At 46.4% G+C, this 20,095-nt stretch overlaps 1 long non-coding RNA gene across 2 annotated transcripts in view; it reads left to right on the top strand.

Moving 5' to 3' along the window:
• Positions 1–3,096: 3,096 nt before the first annotated feature.
• Positions 3,097–20,095, top strand: part of LOC122456021 — a 51,135-nt gene continuing 34,136 nt past the window's right edge. For both annotated transcript variants that reach the window (XR_006274627.1, XR_006274628.1), the window contains exons 1-2: positions 3,097–3,231; positions 3,871–3,937. This is a non-coding gene — a long non-coding RNA (uncharacterized LOC122456021). The remainder of the gene's footprint in view (positions 3,232–3,870; positions 3,938–20,095) is intronic.

Raw genomic sequence — 20,095 nt, 5'->3', positions numbered from 1 at the left:
TTGAATGAGAGGAAGGTGATCAGGAACAGTCAACATGGATTCACCAAGGGCAAGTCATGCCTGACCAACCTGATTGCCTTTTATGATGAGATAACTGGCTCTGTGGATATGGGGAAAGCAGTGGACGTGATATAGCTTGACTTTAGCAAAGCTTTTGATACGGTCTCCCACAGTATTCTTGCCAGCAAATTTAAAAAGTAAGGATTGGATGAATGGACTGTAAGGTGGATAGAAAGCTGGCTAGATTGTCAGGCTCAATGGGTAGTGATCAACGGCTCAATGTCTAGTTGGCAGCTGGTATCAAGTGGGGTGCCCCAGGGGTCAGTCCTGGGGCTTCTGTTGTTCAACATCTTTATTAATGATCTGGATGGTGGGATGGATTGCACCCTCAGCAAGTTTGCAGATGACACTAAGCTGGGGGGAGAGATAGATACACTGGAGGGTAGGGGTAGGGTCCAGAGTGACCAGACAAATTGGAGGACTGGAAAGGATGGAATCCCATGCACAGCTACAGGCTAGGGACTGACTGGCTAAGCAGCAGTTCTGCAGAAAAGGACCTGGGGATTACAGTGGATGAGAAGCTGGATATGAGAGTCAGCAGTGTGCCCTTGTTGCAAAGAAGGCTAACGGCATATTGGGCTGCATTAGTAGGAGCATTGCCAGCAGATCAAGGGAAGTGATTATTCCTCTCTATTCGGCACTCGTGAGTCCACATCTGAAGTACTGCGTCCAGTTTTGGGCCCCCCAACACAAAACGGATGTGGACAAATTGGAGAGAGTCCAGTGGAGGTCAATGAAAATGATTAGGGGGCTGGGGCACATGATTTATGAGAAGAGGCTGAGGGAACTGGGCTTGTTTAGTTTGCCGAAGAGAAGAGTGAGGGGGGATTTGATAGCAGCCTTCAACTACCTAAAGGGGGGTTCCAAAGGGGATGGAGCTGGGCTGTTCTCAGTGGTGGCAGATGACAGACCAAGGAGCAATGGTCTCAAGTTGCAGTGGGGGAGGTCTAGGTTGGATATTAGGAAACACTATTTCACTAGGAGGGTGGTGAAGCACTGGAATGAGTTCACTAGGGAGGTGGTGGAATCTCCATCCTTAGCGGTTTTTAAGGCCCGGCTTGACAAAGCCCTGGCTGGGATGATTTAGTTGGTGTTGGTCCTGCTTTGAGCAGTGGGTTGGACTAGATGACCTCCTGAGGTCTCTTCGTACCGTAATCTTCTATGATTCTATGATTTGTTTTTTTGAAGAAAAAATAGACCCAGTCGGCAAATTCGCTCTGGTGCAGCTCCCTGATTTCACTGGAGTGACCCAACATAGCCATTTCTTTAAAACTTCAGTCAGCCAACTTAGAGACATCAACTCTTCAGAGAATAAAGATTTATGAGAGAAGGCATTTTTAGTTTTCTGATGCAAAGTCAATCACTGCAACTTTGAAGTTCCTAGGAGGCCCATTGGTGTAGGTTCATTAGTTTGTATAATATGTTTTCAGTGATGAGTGAAGAGCTTGTTTTGCTTGAACTTTTTGTCCTGCTGCTGCCATTGGGACTCAGAACATCTAGTTCAGGGAGTTTATTTAAGATGTATCACGGTTGGGCAAGGGTAGTTTTGTTGTATTTCTTCTCTGGTTTATCAGCTAACATTGGCACCCTATGTGCTAGGTGCTTTGCAAACATTGGCTCTGATCCTCCAGAGAGTGATTCATGTGTTTAAAACTATGTGCTAGGAGTAGACCCATTGACTTCATAACCCCAGTGTGTGGAGTGAACACAGACCTAAATCTTTGCAGGATAGAGGCTGTAGAACAGAAGATGGTCCCTGCCTTGAAGAGCTGACAATCTACAAAGGCAAGTCAGGCTGATACACTGAGATAAGCTACAGATAAGAATTCAACACTGCCTGCCCCCAGCATTCAAAATTATGTATCAGACACCCCCCTCCCCAATAATTATGAGATTGTCTTAAGAACTGAGAGATTTTATTTTTAAAATGGGGATTTTTTTATTTGCCATCCAGTTTCTGAGCCTTTTGGGGTCTTGTCTTCATGTCAAGGGCTAGAAACTTACGTTTTTTGGGTTTTTTTAAAACAAACTGGGACTCTCACATAATCACATGACTCTAAGAGCTGGGCTTTAAGGAAAAAGTGTGGCCTAACAGATAGAGCAATGGCCTAGACTCCGAAGGACTGGCTTCTGTTACCAGTTTTGCCACTGGCCTGCCGGTTGACTTTGGGCACGACATGTCACTGCCCCATGCCTCAGTTTCCCCATCTGTAAAATGGGGATAATAACTCTGCCCTCCGTTGTAAAGCACTTTGAGATCCACTGATTAAAAGTGCCAGATAAGAGTTAGGGATTATTTGTACTGTGAGCCATGGGATAAAATGGTGAGAGCTGGCAACCGTGATGTGAATATGTAAGTTACAATTTCTGCCCCATTTCACCTGCACAGAACAGCCTCCCACAGCCAAATCTCCTGTGTTGTTGGTGATCCCCCACACTGCCTTCCTCCTACCCTTTCCTGCTCCCCATGGGAGACCTTCCGTCTGGAAGAGGTCAAATGCCTAGAGGCTTGTGCCTGTTCACATCTCCCTGGTGTAATTTTGTTTGTTATTAGGCATCATCATAAGCCCCACAGCGTGAGACTGTGGCAGGGCACCCAGGCTCTGTTACATCGTCTCACCCCATGCTGGTGGTGACCCTCAACCTCTGACTACCAGAAGCTGGGAGTGAAAGACAAGGGTGGATCTCCTGATAATTGTCCTGTTCTGTACCCTCCCTCTGAAGCCCTGGTGTTGGCCGCTGCCAGAGACAGGATACTGGGCAAGGAGGACCATCCTCTGACCTACTATGGCACTTATGTTCTTACACTTCTCCGAGGGGCAGATATATCAACACCAGCGTGGAGGTACACAGAGAGCCCATTGCTGAGTCAGGTGCATTTCATTAGTGCTCACTGATCAGACAGAACCGGCCTCCCTGCAGGTGGAGAAAAAGCTCAGGAGGTGGGGAAGGCTGAGTTCATGCTGACCTAATTTACAGGATAACCTGCTTCATGTGTGGTGGTTTGTTCGTTTGGTTTTGTGGTTGCTAAGGAGGCTGAAGAATGAAGAGGGTGAGCGGTGTACTAAGGGGGAGTGTGTGTGTGTGAGAGAGAGAGAGAGAGAGAGAGAGAGAGCGCGCGCTCTCGCCCAGTGATGGCTGTGGTGATACTGGGGAATTATACTGCTGCAGGTAAGAATTTGGCCATGCGTCTGCAGCTGGTGAATGTCCTTATAGCTCAGAAATGCTCCACTTGTTTTCCCAAGGCCAGGAGGCAACCCCAGGAAGGACTGGCTAAACTGTAAAGTCAGGAGTGCCTCTCAACTGCTGAAGACCCCAATGTTGCCCAGAGAGTTCAGATGGGGGATATCTAGGGGGGAGCACAGTAAGAAATCAGTTCCTCCCATAATGTAACCTGCCTTTGCTCACCCAGGCCCAACAGAGCAGAGGTACTGAGAGAACTGAGATGAAAGATGGGGGCCGATTGGAATCAATGGGAGCTTGCCATTGACTTCACTGGGGCCAGGTTTCACCACATGTCTGAATCCCAGAGGTCATATGGCCCCATCCATATTGCTTATGTGATGAGAAATAAAAATAAGATGGGGGTGGGAAAAATCTAGGAAGGAAGAGAAGACAAGGGACCATTGCTCTTGAGAGCTCACTAGTCCCAAAGGGATGGACCTTTTAGGGTATGTAGGCACCTAACTCCCAGTGATTTCCCTGTGAGAAAGGTGCCACGCCCAAAGGGTTCTCCTCACTTCTCCTGTTACACTTGCTGGCCCTATTTGGTTTTGTCTTTAACTTTCTTTTCTGTTTTAACATGAACAGGTATGGAGAGGAGCCAGTTAGCACCAGAGCTGAGATCAGAGAAGGAAAAAGAGCCGGAAGAAGTGGGGTAAGTGAGAGGAGAATTGGGCCCAGTGGTCCTACTTATATGAGCAAGGACTAATCCTATGGGCAAGGGGTTGCAGGATTGGGCCCTTCTTACTATCCCTGGTCTGCAGGATTGAATGTCTCACAATGGAGGTTCCCGTTGTACCCTGGGAAGACTTTGGCAAATGTGGGTAAATTCAGCACCCTGTCTTTGAATGCCTGCCAGCCAATTGGCAGCGTACAGCCCAGCTTACAGAAAATGCTGTTCCTGGTATTGGGGTAATGTATCAGATTTACAAGCTATCACAGTTGCTTAAGCAAAGCATAAAGTCGTCATTGGCATGGGACATTAGCACGTGATGCTGTACAAGTGAGATTGTATGGGTGCGAAACACATTGTAACAATGTTATGCAGTGACAGCCCCTCCTTGTGGTTCCAGAAATGTGTTACACAGCGCTGCCTGTGGATATAAGCAGTATCTAGCTAAAACTCTCCCTGACTTTGTCTTAAAGATATCATATGTTTTACAGCAAGGGAAACACTCAGAATAGTTGATCAAATGGGGAGAAATGGTTAACGTGACAAAGAACAGCAGAATGAGATATTCACGCTGAATACCACTTCCTTGTAGGTGAGGATTTAGTTTTCAGTGGGCCTCCAATGGCATGGGCATTGTTGCCCATGGTCCCACAGGATATTTTTCTTGGTCTGCAAGCAGTGCGTAGTCTCTGGAGAAGTGCTGTACTGTTGTTCTGGGTTGTTTGACTTTGTGGGAGCTCTGACAAGCCCCAAGGGAGCTGACTTTCTGCCATATTCTTTCTAGAGTCAACTTTTGGGTTGGGATTGCTCCCTGGGAACTGAGCATTGTTGTTTCTGACAGAGACGTTTGCCCGCATGCTGGGTGATCTCCCCTGTTCCAGGACTGGTGTCCATAGTATAAATGCAACATCTTCTATTAAGATAATACCCAGGCTTCATGTCACCAATTTCTTCCCCAATGGGAAGGCAACTCGCAGGGCCTTGACGTGTGCTACCACTCAGCAGTATTAATGATTGTCCTTTATATGGTAGCTTTTGTGTGCAAGGACAGCGATGAGGAGATAGGGGACTCCCTCTTGTACTGTAGTCACTTTGGACTGGTGTGCTGGAGTAATGTGGCTGCAAAGCAGATGTAAGGCTGGGGAATGTCCCAGGGGGCATACCTGGAGGTGCTGAGCTGACTTAGTTGCCACTGGGCTCCAGACAGGGGCAGGAAGAATCATGACTGGGGTATGTCTATACTGTGACCGTTCCTCGCTGCCTGAGTGACCACTAGGGACTGTTGCTGCCAGGGTGTAAGTCAGTGCAACTCCAGTGGACCAGGGATGTGTGTTGCCTCCCCTTTCAGTCCCTGCACCGGGCTCAGCACCAGACACGTGGATTTCCCTCAAAGTCCCTGTCATGAGCAGGCTCCAGTCCAAATCAGTGAGTCCTAATGATCACAGGCAATGAGGGTGGGGATTGCACCAAGTAGAGTAAAACACAGGGAGCTGCATATGGATCATCCACATAGAGGGAAGGGTCAGGCACCCTGCGACCTTCCCTTCCCCTCCCCTCCCCTCCCCTCCCCAGAGCAAGTGCAGAGCTCTCCATGGGAGACTGGGCAGGATGGGGACATCATTTTCTTTCTCCATCTCTGTGGAGCGTTCCTGTGAGCGTCCCAATGAATGGCCTGCTCGGATACCCGTGAGCGTTTATACCTGGACATGGGGCTACCTGTAGTGTTCAGTGACCTTCCAACACTTCATTTTAAAACTTGACTGAAATCCTAAGGCACTTGCAAGAACATACAGCCCTTCCCCAGGGGTGCCCTGTATGCTAGGTACAGCGGGGGCCCCCACTTATTTGTCACCCTCTTTCTTGTTCCTAAGATCTTCACTTGCGCTTCCCCTAGAAAGGTACTGCAGAATGAGTCCTTTCCTGGGGCCGTCTGGTGGATCTGCATAGTAACTGCAGCACTGTCTGGATTTTCCTGCCTGCCTTGTGGAAGGCAAGGATCTAGGGTACCTGGATTAAAGATTTGAGTTTTGAATGGAGTATTCGCTGATAATTTTCCCAGTCCCAGTTCCAGCATGCTAATGGGTTTCCTGCATCAGCCCCATGAGAGCCAACAGACGCTGAAAGATCTTCTCCCACATTGATTCTTACTCTGATGTCCTGTGAAAATTGGGGCCTCTTTCTTTTAACTTGGGACTGAGCCTTCACATAAGTACAGAGCACACAGGGGATGCAGATGCGGTCTAGACACCCTCTGTTATCCACCCCTTCACTTGCCCCAGTGGAGCCTTCACCAATTCCTTTCCTGCACGGCGATGCTCTAACCTGCTGGCACGGTTGTGGCGTGGGCTGGGGAGAGCAGTAGGTGAGACGCTTGCTCGCTGGGGAGAGCTGGGTGAGCAATCTGGCATCTACCTTGTCCCAGTTGTCGTTCTACACTATGACCTATGGGCTTGATCCTGCATGGAGCCCAGTGCCTCCTATGGCCTGGCCTGGGCACCCTCAACTCCCACTGAGTTTAATAGAATTGAGGGTGTTCAGAACGGAGTCCTATGCTGTTGATCTGGGAAATGGAAGCTGGCCTGACCAGGTGGTAACTACTGCCTGAAAATTGTCTTCCTTCCTTGGCAAGAACAGCCCATGCCAGCCTAGCCATGGAAGTGAATGGGAAGCTGCCCATTGACATAATCAAGCTGTGGATTAGGCTTCTGTTTCCAACTCGAACCCAAAGGTCTGCTGCTCGGCTGTCAAATGACTTTGTTCATAAACTCTGAGTGATTTCTGACACAGGATCCTGCTGTTTCCAGTTCCGGCTGCTGCTGCTTGTTGACAATTGACCTCACTCATCCCAAAGAGAGAGCAAAAATGTTGGTTACCTGAGTAAACCCTCCAACTCTAAAATACCAGCAAGGCTGGGGTTCAGGACGCTCCTTTGGCTTGTGTGATTGGAGGTATAAAGAAAATAGTGCGTGTGCCTGTTTCTCGTAACAGTAAGTTTTTCAGATGTGGGTTGTACCCAGAACTGTGCTCTTTACCTGGCCTCCATCCACAGGAAGATTTAGGAGTTGGCACGATGGATCAATTTCAGTGGCTCCATGTACATTTCATCCTTTGTTGTACTGAATGGCAATGAAATTATTGCACTTGCAGGGCTTGGGATTTGAATGCACAGTTTGCAACCTTCGTTTTATCCGCATTGATCGGAGAGTTCCCACTTAGCAAAAGCACATGTCTATCAGCTGGCTTCCGCTGGAAAAAAGTCTCTGGGAGCTTAGGCCATAAGTCACCATTTTGTAGCATCGTTAGATTTTTCTGTGGTCACGTGTAGCCTGGTGCATGCCAAAATCCACAACTGTCACATTTATAAATCTCTTAAAGGGTCAAAGAGGCATCCGTGCTGGATGTGGGAGGGGTCATTCTACTATTTTGCAAATCCAGAAAAGAGATACTGGGACTTTGTTTTTATTCATTATTTTCCAGTAGCTTCTAGAGGCCTCAACCAAGGTCAGGATCACATTGTGCTAAGTGCTGAATAGATACATAGTCAAACAGTCCCTGTTCCAAAGAGTTCACAGTCTAACTTTGGACAAGACAGACCAAGGGTGGGAGAAAAGAATCATTTCCCCATCCTATAGATCAGTGGTTCTCAACCAGGGAGACGTACCCCTGGGGGTACACAGAGGTCTTCCAGGGGGTACAGCAACTCATCTAGAGACTTGCTAGTTTTATAACAGGCTACATAAAAAGCATGAGCGAAGTTAGTATAGACTAAAATTTCATACAGACAATGACTTATTTACACTGCTTTATATACTATACCAGGGTGGCCAACCTGAGCCTGAGAAGGAGCCAGAATTTACCAATGTGCATTGCAAAAGAGCCTCAGTAATACATCAGCAGCCCTCCATTAGCTCCCCCACCCCCACTCCCAGCACCTCCTGCCCACCGGTAGCCCCGCCGATCAGCGCCTCCCCCTCCCTCCCCGCACCTCCCAATCAGCTGTTTCGTGGCATGCAGGAGGCTCTGGAGGAGAAGGGGAGGAGCGAGGGCATGGCAGGCTTGGGGAGGGGGCGGGAAAGGGTGGAGTGGGGTCAGAGCCAGGGGTTGAGCAGTGACCACCCCCCGACACACTGGAAAGTTGGCGCCTGTAGCTCCAGTCCCGGAGTCGGTGCCTAGACAAGGAGCCTCATGGGGCTCTGGAGCCACCCCTGTACTATCCACTGAAATGTAAGGACACTATTTATATTCCAGTCGATTTATTTTATAATTCTATGGTAAAAATGAGAGTGTCAGCGATGTTTCAGTAACGGCGTGCTGTGACACTTCTGTATTTTTAGGTCCGATTTTGTAAGCAAGTAGTTTTTAAGTGAGGTGAAACTTGGGGTACATGAGTCAAATCAGATTCCTTAAAGGGTCACAGTAGTCTGGAAAGGTTGAGAGCTACTGATATAGATGACAAATAGAGGTTAGATTTGTAGACTGATATATTGAAATGAAGCAGGCTTTGCTTGTCTTAGAGAGAGACCCTTCTCTTTGCATATTAAATGCTAGAAGGAAGAACTAACCAAGTGAAAATTTGCTGCAAGCCTCCTTAATGCATGACAACGAGTGTCTAGCATAGTTTGTGTTCAGATTGTAATCAGCACATAGGATGTTTAAGGAAAATACCATTTGACTGTAAAATAAGAAGTTAAAACAATTCAGGAATAGAGAGACTTTAATGACCCCTTGTGAGATATGGGAGAAAAGTAAGGGGGGGGGGGGTGTCTCGATCTCATTAAAGACTCATGGGAAGGGTGCCATGAGGTGAGGGAAGAACCAGTAACTGAGTATGTTCAGAAGGGAGTTAAAAGACATGATGGAAATTGTCCAAAACAACCTCCAAGACCATCAGTATGATAAAAATACTTGTAAGCACACTTTTGACATATAAGATTTGGTGATGGTACTCAGCCCCACAAAAAGGTTCAAAATGCAAAACTCTTAGGAGGGGCCCCTTTGAGGTGGTAGAAGTGGCAAACGAGGACACCGATCAAGTTAAAAAGCCCCATGATGATACTGGTTTCCTAACTGGTATACATGAACTGTCTCAAAGACTGTCACCATAGGGAGGCCAGGGTAAACGTCATCTGCTGTCTGGAAGGGGAAACTGAGGCACGCCCAGTCACTGATTTGATGGCTGAATATCAAGATGGCTCAACTCTGGAAAGCATTGAAATCTGTAAAGAGTTAACCCCAGTCGAAAATGGAGAGGGGTTGTCAGTGCTGCAAGGGTCCGGCAAGGTGTTTTCCAACAAGCCAGGGAGAACGCACTTGCTGTCCTATAAAATCCTCACAAAAGGGACACAACCTTCCCTCTACTTCCAGGCCTTGCAAGGTGAAAGAGAAAATTCGTGCAGAAATACAGACCATGTTGGACCTGGGAGTAATTAAGGAATCTGACAGCCTCTGGGCATCCCCTGTGCTCTTGGGCCCCAAAAGGGATGGCACTGTAAGATTTTGTGTGGACTATAGAAAGCTTAATGCTGTTACTATAGCAGATGCTTACCCTATGCCAAAAAATGATGATATGCTCAATGTGCTGAGCCAAGCCAACTATCTCAGTACCTCTAATCTAACTAGAGGCTACTGGCAGATCCCTCTGGAGGAGGAGGCATGGCAAAAATCTGCTTTCATCATTGATATAGGGCTCTATGAATTCGCAGTGTTACCTTTTGGTTTGGTAAATGTTGGTGCTACCTTCCAGAGTCTGGTCAACAAAGTGTTAGATGGTTTACAAAGCTTTTCAAGGGCAGGCTCAGTGGCACCCCAGCACATCAGGTTAGGGGGTCTAACCCATCATACCCCTGTGACCAGAATGGCAATCACTGACTAGATCTAGGTTTCAGAGTTGTAACCGAGTTAGTCTGTATCAGCAAAAGCAACGAGGAGTCCTTGTGGCACCTTGGAGACTAACAAATTTATTTGGGCTTAAGCTTTTGAGGGCTAAAACCCACTTCATCAGATGCATGGAGTGGAAAATACAGTAGGAAGATATATATACATAGTACATGAAAAGATGGGAGTTGCCTTACCAATTCTGCTAGATCTAGTAGTCGTTGTGGAAGGCTTATTCGGACAAACTCTCAGTGAAGAACTTTTTGTTTCAGAAAGTGGACGCAGTAACCAGGGGAGCAGCCAGTTTAGACTTGATTCTGACTAACAGAGGCATTTGTCACAAATCTGAAGGTTGAAGGAAACTTGAGTGAAAGTGATCATGAGATTTCATGATTCCAAGGAAAAGGAGTGAGAGCAGCAGAATAAGGAGCATGGCCTCCAAAAAAGCAATCTTTTTTTTTAACAAATTCAGATAACTGGTAGGTAAGGTCACATGGGAAGACAACCTAAGGGATGAAGGAGTTCAGGAGAGCTGGCAATATCTCAAGGAGACAATACTAAAGGCACAAAAGCTAACTATCGATGTGAGGGAAGGATAGGAAGACTAGCAAGAGGCCAATGTGGTTCTATCAGGAGCTCTTTAATGACCTAGAAATCCTACAGAAAATGGATATATGGAAAAATTGCTAAGGAGGCATAAAAGGTATAGTACAAGCATGTTGGGACAAAATCAGAAAGGCCAAGGCATAAAATGAGTTACAACTAGAAAGGGAGATAAAACAACAAGAAGTTCTATAAATACACTAAGAAAGAGACAAAGTGTAGGTCCTCCACCTACTGGGGAGGTGAGCTAATGACTTCAAGAAGGCTGAGGTGTTTAATGCCTATTTGGCGTCAGTCTTCCCTAAAAAGGTTCATGGTAATCCTCGACACAATTAATATTCAGAGCAAGGGGGAAAGAGCAGGTTAAAGAATATTTAGCTAATTTAGACATAAGAAATTGGCAGGGCTTAATGAAATTCATCGAAGGTACTTAAGGAACTAGCTGAAGCAATCTCAGAGCCATTAGCAATTATCTTTGAGAACTGATGGAGGATGGGTGAGGTCCCAGAGGACTGGAGAAGGGCAAACATAGCACCTATCCTTAAAAAAAAAAAAAAAAAAAAAGGGGGGGGGGGAGCTATGAGGGCCTGTGGAATTATAGACCAGTCGGCCTAAATTTGATACCCAGAAAGATAGCGGAACAAATTATTAAACAATCAATATGTAAGCACCTAGAGGATAATAGAGTTATAAGGAATAGCCACCAGGGATTTCTCAAGAACAAATCCTGTCATGCCAACCTAATGCCCGCCTTTGACAGGGTTATTGGCCTAGAGGATTGGGGGGGGAAGAAGCAGTAGATGGGATTGTGACATATCCCCAGGGTGCAGCCTGGGATCACAGGATCGCTGTGCCCCCTTCACTCTCCAGTCTGGGCTGTCTCTCACAATGCCTGGCTAGTAACAAGCAGCAAACCAAATTTACGGCCATGAAAAATGCATCATGGACCATGAAATCTGGTCTTTTGTGTGCTTTTACCCTATGCTATACAGATTTCATGAGGAAGTGGCAGCTGTTGACTGGGGGCCCAGCTCTGCAGACAGTAGCACAGAAGGAAGGGTGGCAACACCGTACCACTGTGTTGGTAGCTCTGTCCTCGGAGCTGGGATCTCGGCCAGCAGCCGCCGCTCTCCAGCTGCCCGGCTCTGAAGGCGGCGCCACCGCCAGCCGCAGCACAGAAGTAAGGGTAGCAGTACCGCGACCCCCCCAACTCCTTTTTGGGTCAGGACCCCAACAATTACAGCACTGTGAAATTTCAGATTTAAATAGCTGAAATCATGAATTTATGATTTTAAAAATCCGATGTCCGTGAAATTGACCAGAAGGAACCGTGAATTTGGTAGGGTCCTATGTATAATATAATATGGATATTCTTATTCATAGAAATGTCTAATATTTTGTAGACTCATGCTAAGCTCTTTACTTCAGTATCTTGTTGCAGTGAGTTCCACATGATACTTTTTGTTGCCTTTTAATTCAAAGCCTCATTTTATTATTGAGAGGAGGCAAAGAAGAGCACCTGATTTACCTTCTCTTTATGCCATGGCAGTATTTTAGATACTTTCATCAGGTTTCCTGTTTGGAGCTGTTCCTTTAGAGAGAAGGCAATCTTGTATGCTCTCCTCTTAAGAGAAGACTTTCTAGGTGTCTGGTCAGTTTCTGTGCCTTTCTCTGGGCATCTTCTATTTCTGCTGTATCCTTTCTGAGATGGACTGACTGGGAATGTATACAGTGCCTAAAGAAAACGAGTACTTGTGGTACCTTAGAGACTAACAAATTTATTTGAGCATAAGCTTTCGTGAGCTACAGCTCACTTCATCGGATGCATTCAGTGGAAAATACAGTGGGGAGATTTATATACATAGAGAACATGAAACAATGGGTGTTACCATACACACTGTAACCAGAGTGATCACTTAAGGTGAGTTATTACCAGCAGGAGAGGTGACCACATGAGGGTGCCAATGCTATTTTGAGAAGTCATGCTGTTTATCTGTAGCTCCTCTAATGACCTATAGCTGTTAGTAGAGGCTGCTACCAGTAGCTACACCAGATCCTTCCGTTCACACTGTACTGCTGGCAGAGTCTGGCCCTTTAAGAGGGATCCTCTCACATAGAACTGACGCTGTGGGCCTCGTACCATCTCCCTGCTGCCAGCATAACAGGGAAATGGGGGCATCTGTTTACAGCCAATCTAAATTAGAGCAGTCCTCCGGCAGCTCAGACTGGGTGCAGGGAGACTGGCCCCGCAAAGATGCAGCGTCACGACTGGAGTGCACCTGTCCCGCTCTGTGCAGAGCCGCTGCACCCTAACAATTTGCATGTTCCCGGTGTCACTTTTCGAACAGATGTCTGAATAAATTAATTATTTACGTCCAGGTCTTGTGGTTTGGATAGTTCTGTTCGTGGTTCTAGAAATGCCTCCTCCACCTCCTTTCTCTAATTTAGTGGTCTGTTGTGAATCACAAATTGAATATGAGTCAACCACATGATGCTTAAAAAAAAAAAAAGCGCATCTGTAATTCTGGGATGTACTAATATGCATGTTTAAGACCTGGGAAGTCACTGTTCCACTTTCCTCGGCAGCAGGAGTGCTGTGTCCTGTTTCAGGCACCGCACACTAAGAAAACTGTGGACAAATTAGAGCGAGTCCAGAGGAGAGCAATAAAAGGTGTAGAAAACCTAACCTAGGAGGAAAGGTTGAAAGAAAAGGACATGTTAAGTCCAGAGAAGAGGAGCCGGAGGGGGTGGGAGAAGACCTTATAGCAGTCTTCCAATATGTTAAGTCTGTTATAAAGAGAACAGTGATACATTGTTCTTCATGTCCACCCAGGGAAGGACAAGAAATTGGCTTAGTTTGCAGCAAGGGAGATTTAGGTTTTGATATTAGTTAAGCATTAGAACAGGCTTCCAAGGGAGACACTGGAATCCCCAATATCCGAGGTTTTCATAAACAGGTTAGACAGATGCCGGTCAGGGATGACCTAGATTTGCTTAGTCCTGCCTCACTGTGAGGGGAGGGAGGGATCCATGACCTCTTTAGCAGCCTTCCAGGCCTGTATTTCTGTGAAGTGCATCAGAACCCCTTCTAAGCTTCAAATACAGTATTGTCAATAGCTCATTCTCTCAGTGTGTCTGGTTTTTGTTATTAACTTGTAACCTTTAAGCCTCTGTGTTCCATCATTTTGCGCTGGTGAACGGGGGGAATTCACAGCAAATGAGATTAGTCAGCCTCCTAGTTATCTCTAAGGGAGCAGGTCTGGCCCGATGAAGACAATGGAGTTACAACAGGTTTAAGTCTGACTCTTGAGTCTTTTGGCTCAATGAGGAGGCCAGAAGAAGGCTCCAGGAAGCAGATGCATCTGAGGAGACTTGAAAGGCAGGGTAGCCTGGCTGCATGGGCACTTGCTCAAGCTAATCCACAGCAGTGCCGGAGAGCTGCACCTGGGAGCTGTGAACTAGAAGCGATAAACAGCTACCGGAAGGATCAAACAAACATCCTAGCTCTTCTGCTGGCTCGTATGTTTCAAAGAGCCCATTTAACAGGTCATCCTCTCTGGGAGTCTGTTTAACAAATGGAAGTTGCAAAGTACTGTTGGGTTCCTCCGACTTCAGACAATTTCAGCTCAGTATCAAATGGGGTCCGGCATCTAATATTAGTCAATATTTTCGTTAATGACTTGCATAATGGAGTGGAGAGTATGCTTATACAATTTGTGGATGACACCAAGCTGAGAGGGGCTGCAAGCATGTTGGAGAATAGGATTAAAATTGAAAATGGCCTTGACAAATTAAGGAATTAATCCGAAATCAACAAGGTGAAATTCAATAAAGACAAGTGCAAAATACTATACTTAAGAAAGGAAAAAAATCAAATCCACAACTACAAAATGGGGAATAACTAGCATGGTGGTAGTATTGCTGAAAAGAATCTGTGGGTTCTTTTTGTTTTGTTTGTTTTTGTTTTTTAAATGGATCACAAATTGAGTATGAGCCCACAAATGTGGTGGTGATGCAAAAAAGGCTAATATTCTGGGGTATATTAACGGGAGCATCATACATAAGACACAGAAGGTAATTGTCCTGCCCTACTTGGCACTAGTGAAATGCCCCAGGGAAATGGTGTGTGTGTGACTGTCACTGAAAGGAAAATGTGCTGTATAGATTTCCTGGCTCTTGCGCACTGGACTGATGCATTATGTTTGTGTCCCAGTCTGGGTGTAAGATTTAAGGTCTTCACTAGAGCTCCGCTGGATCAGGATCGGTGCTTAGATCCCCAGGTGCTAGATACTCTAGTGATCACTTGGATAGAACACCCCGAAACTGACTTGAACTTCACAACTAAAGTCCAGTTTTATTTTTACTACCCAGGCACTCTTGTGGCTAAAGCACATGAGTGGAGGCAGGAGATCTGAGTTCAATTTCCGGCTCAGACTTCCTGTGTGACCTTGGACAAGTCACCTAATCTCTTTGGACCACAGCTCCCCATCTGTAAAATGGAGAGAATATTTTCTTTGGTTTGGCCACTTGGGCTACATCTACACTGCCCCGCAGTTCAGACTACCAGAGTGTGAACAGCAGAGCGCACGGAAGTGTTGCGCTATAACTCCCATGTGTGGATGCTGCAGAGGCAAACTGAAAGGTTCACGTTGATGTAACTCTGTTTGAAGAGAACTCTCTTAACATGAACTAGGAACCTTTTAGGTCGTGCCTGTGGCGTCCACACAGGAGAATTATAGCACAGCACTTCCGTGCACACGTCTGTTCGCACCCTGGTAGTCCACGCTGTGGGGCTGTGTAGACAAGCCCTCAGATTGTAAGTTCTTCAGTGCAGGAACTGTCACTTACTATGCATATATACGGTGTCTGGCACGCTGATACCCTTATGTCAGTTGTGCCCTCTAGGCATTTGCCATCATAAACATGAAATGAGTGCTTTGAGATCATCGGGTGAAAGTAGGGTAACCATCTGTCTGGTATTGACTGGCTCCGCTGGTTATTTTTTATAGATTTTTTTTTTTTCCTAGTCCCCAGAAAAATAATTTAATCTGCCATTTTGTTGTTTGGTTTTACATGGGTCTAAAGATTTGCAGCATTATCCCAATACACTGGGATAGCTAATGTTAAAGGTTTGTGTCCAGCTAAAGAGGCTGCAGTGTTCCCACATCCGCAGTTTAAGCTAAACAGATCAAAACTGTTGAAAATACAGCAGCTGCCTGCCCACAAGGGCACTGCGTGGGGGTGTGAGAGAGGTTTGAGTCATGAGAGAGTGAGGAGATGTGTAATGTTACCAATTTTATCTACATGTGTTCTCTCTACTATCTACTATAAGCGGATGTTGAAGCTGGGGTCTGTGGAGTTGCCTTGTGGTTGGGTGTTGGGATTGCCTCTGGGCGGGGTTCATTTCAAAGGTGGTAACGCTAGGTGCCAGGTTCTGCAGAAGTGCATTCTGGATCTTGAGTCAGTCAAGACGGATCAACCCACACTTGTCTGCTGCTTAATCCTAACCTATGGACTGAAATAGCACACAGATGCTGAGGGAATTTGCGACTGTCCCAGGCTCCTGATGTTCCAGGATAATAGTTGAAGCCAGCAAAATGCAATGCAAGTTTTGGTGTTTTTTTTGTTGTTTTTTTGGGACCTTACTGAATAGGGGTATGTTAGAGAGTGGGAACATCTAACAGTTCTCTGCTGACGCTAAAGTTCTTCTGACTCTTGAAAGGTTTTCTACTATTACCAGCTATTTGCATAGCAATCAATATGCCTTTTAATAAAAGGCGTGATCTTGAAGGCGCTTTCTCCCTTTTCTGCCATTGCTATGGCATAATGAATTGGACAGTGATGCAGAATGTGAGCGGCTAATCCAAACCCCTTACAATAGATATTTGGTATTGATTCTGCATGCAGAAAGAAGTATAGTCCTCTGGCTCATTGCATGCACTCTTCTTACTTGAGGGATAATTTTAGCCAATCCTGCCAGAAGCTATTTCTTGTCTCGTGTCTAAAAAAACTGGCTGCAAGTGACTTAAGAACATAACCCAGGAGGTCCCTTCCAGTCTTATCAGGGCAACCTTGTCATATAACCCACCGGTTTTCAAACCAGTTATTGGGTCACTCTGGTCAGCACCACTGACCGGGCCATTAAAAGTTCGGTCAGTGGTGCTGCCCGGCTAAGGCAGGCTAGTCCCTACCTGTTCCGGGGTGCAGCATGGTGTCGGAAAGGGCCAGCAGCAGGTCCAGCTCCTAGGCAGGGGAGCCACGGGGAGCCACTTCCCCCACCCCAAGCATGGGCTCCACACTCCGATTGGCCAGTTCCCAGCCAATGAGAGCTGCGGGAGGCAGTGCCTGCAGGCAAGAGCCACACAGAGCCACTTGCGTGCCTCTGCCTAGGAGCTGGACCTGCTGCTGGCCACTTCTGGGGTGCAGCGCAGTCCCGCCTTAGCACCCCCACTGTGCCACTGACCGGGAGCTAAGGTAAGCCCGCGTCCCAATCCCCTGCCACAGCCCTGAGGCCCCCCCAAACCTGGAACCCCTTCCTGCACCCCAAACCCATCATCCCTGGCCCCACCCCAGAGCCTGCACACAGAGCCCTGAACCCCTCATTGCTGGCCCCCCCCCGCAGCCCTCACCCCTGCAACCCAACCCTCTACCCCAGCCCTGAACCCAAACCCCTCATCCCCAGCTCTGATGGGTCACGGGAATCAACAAACTTCTTCAACTGGGTCGCCAGAAAAAAGTTTGAAAACCACTGATGTAACCCATTTAATACACTTATCAAGGTCCATCCTAAAACCTTGTTGAGTTGTTTGTCCCCACTGATATTCCAGAGCTTCAATCCTCTGATCGTTAGAAACCTAATTCCCAGCCTAAATTTATTCATGGCCAGTTTATTCCCATTTATTCTTGTGCCAACACATCTTACGGGTGGCACTGTACACTTAATTTGCATGCACAGTCAATGTGATGGCATGTGCCCATTTGCTTGCACCAGAATTACCAACCACAAGTATTACAATATAATGAATCAGGCCCCAAATATTGAAAGTGGCTTAAAAACCATGACTGGTTAAAAGAACAATAATACATTTAGGTTGGCTGTTACAATTATACCAGAATGCAATGTGCAAGTGACTTGAAAATAGCCAGCTTTGCACACAGTTACCAATGTGCGGGTGTAATGTTGCGCACAAATTAGCTGTGCAGTCACATTGTGCATCAGTGTTTGCTCACCTAAAAAGTTTAGAAAATTTGTCTTAAATTATAAGCAGCCTTTGAATGAAAAACTAGAATGAGGCCCTCTACCCGTTGCTGGTGGCAGGTCAGGAAAAGTTAACCCTTTCTGTGCTGCCCACAGGGGAGTACATGGCAGGTAGATGGGGCAGCACCAGAGCATTATGCAACAGTCAAGAAATTATCCGAATTATGGCCAATGTTTACAGTGCCAGCGTTCCATCTTCTCATGCCAACACATTCTAATGCACGCACCCGTGTCCAGGACCTGAGCTACAATGGCTGAGAGGTTTTTGTGGGTGAACTACACAGGCATTTTCAGGATCTAAGCCCATCGCTTTGGGCCACCTCACGCCAGAATGGTACAGAATTTCCATTGACGGCACTGGGTGTTTGTATGTACATGCCAACAGCTGGATGTAATTCAGCTCAGAGTCTGAAACAGCTAACTGAATGTTTTCTAGAGAAGTTGATTGTGTGTCCGAATTACAGGGTTAGGATGGGATATGAGTTTGGGTGAGAAGCTGGAGAACGGAAAACCCTGAAGGGCATCACAGCAATATACACAAACATCAACCTTTAGCCTCTAACAGTCACTCATACTGGGGCGTCAGAAACCTGGAAAGCTACCAGGACTCGACAAACACCCAGGAGTTTATCCAGAACCTCCTCAAATAATTTATTCATCTCCTCACCTCTGACTCCCACAGAATAACAACTTGTTAAAGGGACCCAGGTCGCTCGACAGCTGTGCCAGTAATAATTCAGACCCAATTTTGAAGTCAAATATTTAGTTAAGCAGAGACTGTCTGATGGCTGGATTAAACACAGACAGCATCTGAGCAAGTTCAACGCTTCAGTTCTTCATCAATGTCCATTGGCACAAGCTGGTAACTCAGTAACGTGTTGCTTGTTTTTCCAGACTCTCTCATGCCCCGGTAGCTTTTCCAACAGTTTGGAGAGAGGCATTTCAGCTGTGCTCTCATTCCTATTACAGGCAGAAATAAGTCCGCTGAGGCCCTTAGGAACAACTCTGATACAGATCAGCAATTTATTGGATATTGGCAGGTCAAACCTATGCCTCTGATGTGTACATCTGGCACCTTAGCTAGACCTGTCCCTGTATAAGATGACAGCTGTCTACATACATGGAGATGGTTAGACTGTAAAGTGTCTGGCCCTCAGCTTCTTGGGAGTTGTTTTGTCCACATGATAAAAGAACTGCATGATGGGCAAGTGCCTGGTTAGATGAGGGCCTGTGTCTGAATTAGCTGGGGATGTAGAAGAACATCTAAGTTCGGTGTCTACTTTGGAGTCAGTGGCTGTACCCTTACTGCTCAGCCCGCCAACGCTCAAATGTGGGAGACTGTGACAAAGATGACGGATACAAATTGCACTAAAGGGTTGACTCCCTGATCATTGTAAGTGATTCTATGGTATTAGGTTCATGAGGCTTTATTTCTCGTGTAAATTGTCAACAACAAAATTGTTTATGGAGCATAGGTAAAATCAGGACGAGAATGAGGATCATCTCAGAGGGAGGACCATACCCTGTATGGTAAAACACCAAAGATATGTCACTAGCTGCTGTTTAATAGAAATGTAATAGGCAGTGTCTGTGTGATTGCCCTCTGGTAAGTGGGATCAGAATTACTCAGCTGTGTGTCATTGTCCATATACTACTAACAACTAATGGAGATTAGCCATCTGCATAAAGCTCAAAGTGCTCAAGCAAAAAGTGAATCTGAGGTATTTTATCACACAATTCCAAGTGCCTATGGTGTGCAGCATAGTAATGGACTTGAAGTCCTAGGTGGTTATATATCTGTTTGTCTTGTTGGCCAATGTTTGTAGATCTGACATACTGGGTGCTTTATGTCTGACTCCGTTGTATAGATTACATGAGTCCAAGCGATATCTATGCATGTGGTTAGCAGAGTCTACTGAAAAGACAAATACTTCCTGGTATGGAGTGATTGAGTGGACTTCTCACTTCCCTATGGGTTCCTTTTTTTGAATGTTTTCTAGCAGACTCCAGCTTGCGTCCCACAAAGTGCAGCCACGTCTCAATAAAAAGCTCTCTGGCTTAGAAGGCTGCACGGGAGGGAGCTGCAGCAGTAGCCTCAAACGTGAAATTTGCCATCCAGCTCCTTTAAAAAACCAGTCACCAATGCACATGCAGACCAGTCCAGAAGGGCTACAGCAAGGAGGAGCAGCTCTGTGGCATGCTCCTTCCATCATCTTCCCCCAGTATCAGCCCAGGCCCTTGTTTTCGCTAGGAAATCACATGGCTTCAGCAGTCAGGCTAGCTGACCTGGTGCTGGCTACAGGGTTAGCTGTAAGGGAGCACGAGGACAAGCCATATTCAGCACAGGTTCCTCTGAGCTTATGCTGAAGCCAGTGCTCTTCCCTTGTGTAGACAGGGCTATGTGA

Source organism: Dermochelys coriacea, chromosome 10 (genome assembly GCF_009764565.3).
Source record: "Dermochelys coriacea isolate rDerCor1 chromosome 10, rDerCor1.pri.v4, whole genome shotgun sequence".
Lineage (NCBI taxonomy): Eukaryota > Metazoa > Chordata > Testudines > Dermochelyidae > Dermochelys > Dermochelys coriacea.
This window is presented reverse-complemented; position numbering and strand designations above follow the sequence as displayed.